This window comes from Pinus tabuliformis, chromosome 2_2 (genome assembly GCF_031772625.1).
Source record: "Pinus tabuliformis cultivar Carrire ecotype Pingquan chromosome 2_2, CPIR1, whole genome shotgun sequence".
NCBI lineage: Eukaryota > Viridiplantae > Streptophyta > Pinopsida > Pinales > Pinaceae > Pinus > Pinus tabuliformis.
Window position 1 is genome coordinate 628,520,056 of NC_142300.1, and position 3,523 is coordinate 628,523,578.

Sequence of the window (3,523 nt, forward strand, 5' to 3'; positions counted from 1 at the left end):
GGGAAATGGAAGATAAAACGGAAAATTTGATGGACTGAAAGATAGAATAATCATATATTTCCATGGAATCCATGCTCTTACAAGTCCTAGATGAGAGTCTCCATAAAAGTGATAATGTAACCTATGAAAACAAGGAGAAAAAGATTGTTAAATCCTTGTCACCTATGGGGGAAATTTTAACACATTTGGAGAACATGAATATTTAGTCCCAAAATCTTGATCATTCATCATTCCAAGATCCACATTATCATGGGTTCAATTCAACGTTAAGTATTTGTTTCATTCCCAATATTAATATGAGGGAAATTGATGATAAATATCATGTAATATGGATATTCCAGATGGAGAAATCATAGGATATACACAAAGTTCAAAATCTACAAAAGGTTATTATTGCATCCTATTATTTGGGACATGATCGATTTGTGTGGTACTAATGATTTTTTGAACAAGAAAAGGATCCTGTTATCTCTTGGCCCATTTTTAAATAAGAATGTATACAACATTATGGGGATATTAATAGCAACACATACTTTAGCCAATTTATAAATATCCCTTAAAGACGTCCAATTATAGAGCACATTCAACAATTGTCACAATAAATAATATTCTAGAGGATATTTTGTTAGATCTCTTTATGGGAACTTTATAGGACAACATTCAAAATGAGTTGTGTTTCTTGGAACCTAAATCCCTATAGTATGCTTTCAATGTGGCAAGGAAGTTGAAAGTAAAGTTATAGCTAATATAAGAATAGCAACTAACACATATTGACAGCAACATGTTTCCCATCCTAACCTCACGCAAGTGACAAAGTTTACACCTCAACAAATAGATTAAAAAAGAGAAAATAAACTATGTTTTAATTGAGTAAGTGTAGTAAGGGGAATAAGTGTGGTTAGAATAAGTTATTATACATAGTTTGTAAATGGGAAGAAGATTAAGAATTGGAATTGTCTCAAGATGTAGAACTAGAAGAGACCACTACCACCATATCGTGTCATGCATTAGATGGCATTAACAGACATTAAACTCAAAAGATAGAGGAATATGTCAAAAGGAAAAAGGAAACACTGATTATTGATGTTGGCACTACCCATAACTTCCTTAACTACAATTTAATTAAAGTTCTAAATTGCTTTATATATCTAGCATCTAAGTTTCAAGTAATTAATATAGATGGAGGTAGCATAAATTGTTCAAGGAAATGCCATAGTATTAAGCTCACTATAGTGGAATATTTATTGGATAGCCTAATGATTCCAATCCAAATGGAGGGTGATGATGTTTTCTTAGGGATCCAGTGGTTACAATCATTAAGAATAAAAAATCTTAATTTTTAGAAAATTTTCATGAGATTTTTCTTAAAGGTAAGGATATTGAGTTTTGGGTTATCCAATGAAAACCATCTAAAATGTTAAGCTCTAACAACGTAGACTTTTTTTAAAAAGGGACACTAAGTTGTAATTGTAAAATTGTGCTCAGTAGAAGTTCAAATAGATAAACTCTCAATTCCATTGGAACTGCAAAGAGTTATTAACAATCTTTCCAAGCTATTTGTAGCGATTCCTAAAGGAATTCAACCTACTTATGAACACAATCATCATATTAACTTGTAATCCATAAATGTACCACCTAAAACTAGACCTTACAAGATACATGTACACATAGAAGTATGAGATTGATCATTTGGTTTAAGAAATATTAGAGGATGGCATCATTCGACCCAACCAAATGACTTTGTATTCACCAGTAATGATGGCTTACAAAAAGGATTCTTCATGGATATATGTTTCTTATAGCACACCTAACCCCTTAACTATGATTACGGTTACGAGGCATCTACGTTTAACCCTTAAGGTGACATTATGGAGATAGGGTTATAAAAACTCCCCTTTCTCTAGTCATCTCAAACTTATTTCTGAGACTACCAGTGTTTTCTGGTCATCAAGGGCTTTCCCATAATATAAACTTTGTCCAAATATGATTCATAGACAATAAATTATGCCCTCTTAAATATTTTCTCTTCAAGCCACCTCTCTACCTTCATACTACCATGTGGTAGGCATGTGAAAGTCCTACCCAAATGTCACTATTCCATGGGCCACATCCATAACCATGTTGACCATCCTAGTTTGCTAGTAGGCATATCAGCCTCTTAGGTAACATGTCATTGCTTAAACTTATTTGTTTCAATTGCATAAACCTTATAGGTTGGTTGTCAATTAATGGAACTTGACCTTTAATCACTTTTCATTCCATCTAATGGGCCATCAAAACTCTTTAACACACAATCGAACTCATCATCTACGCAGCTTGACCCAATAATAAATCGCCCTTGATGGGGCCTCCATCTATCATCTATCATTTGTCTAGTGACTCCCTAAGACCCTAGCCAACCACTAATCATACCTCATTGTTGCCAACTTGAGATTAATCGTTGGCTGACACATGACATGCGAATAGGTTGGTAGCTCAACATAGTGATAGACTGATAGCCCCACATGTTGACATCATGACATCCACATCAGTACAACTCAGGCGTTACCTAGTCGCCACCTCAATGTCATTGCACACTCTGGTACATTTCATCCTCTCACGTCATATGGACATATAGGCATGTCATGTCAACACCAATTCGAATACACATCAGTGCCACATCATTGCCACATCTTCTCCACATCATCTATATGGAAGTGTCATTTCATCTCCACGATAACGCCATGTTAGGTCCTTATTGAACTTCAGTAGTGTCAAGAGAAAAGCTCAATATTAAATTTCTAAACCCTTGAAAGATAATAGGTTGATACACCCTTGTCATATGATGGTAAGCCAACTCTCAACACCTGAAAAACTTGTTTGTTTCTCTTGTTATTTGGTTTACTTGCCAATAGACTTCTTCTTGTATCTACTGACACTTGATCTCTTGAGATTTGATATCATGATGTCTTATACACCCTTGGTTAATACCTCATTTCTTGATTACTAGCCCACCTAGTGATTTACACCAACACTCACTTCCGCTCACATCCCTTCTCCAATCTAATATAGATGTTCCTTGGTTAATACCTCCTTTCTCGTTTACTAGCCTGCCTAGTGATTTACACCAACACTCACTCTCGTTCACATCCATTCTCAAATCTAATATAGACATCAACCAACAAGAATCAATCTTGTTGCCCGACTAACTTGTTGGGTTTGTATATATCATGAGTTCACTTCACATACGCATAAATATTTGGTCGATATTAGATATGTCGATACTTTTATATACATGAATTTAAAAATAAACTCCACCACCAAATAGTTCTAAAGGCAAAGGGTTCAAACCCCAAATTATGATAGTCAAATTTTCAATGTCCAATAGTTAACATTGTTGATTGATGGCAAAAGTCCCCAACAATTGTTAATTGATCAACTATCATTGTTGAGTAGTAGTTTTATATGGAATGCTTGACACATCAAGGCCTGATAGATCAATACTCTAAGTCCTAATATATCAATAACTCGAAACTCCACTAGT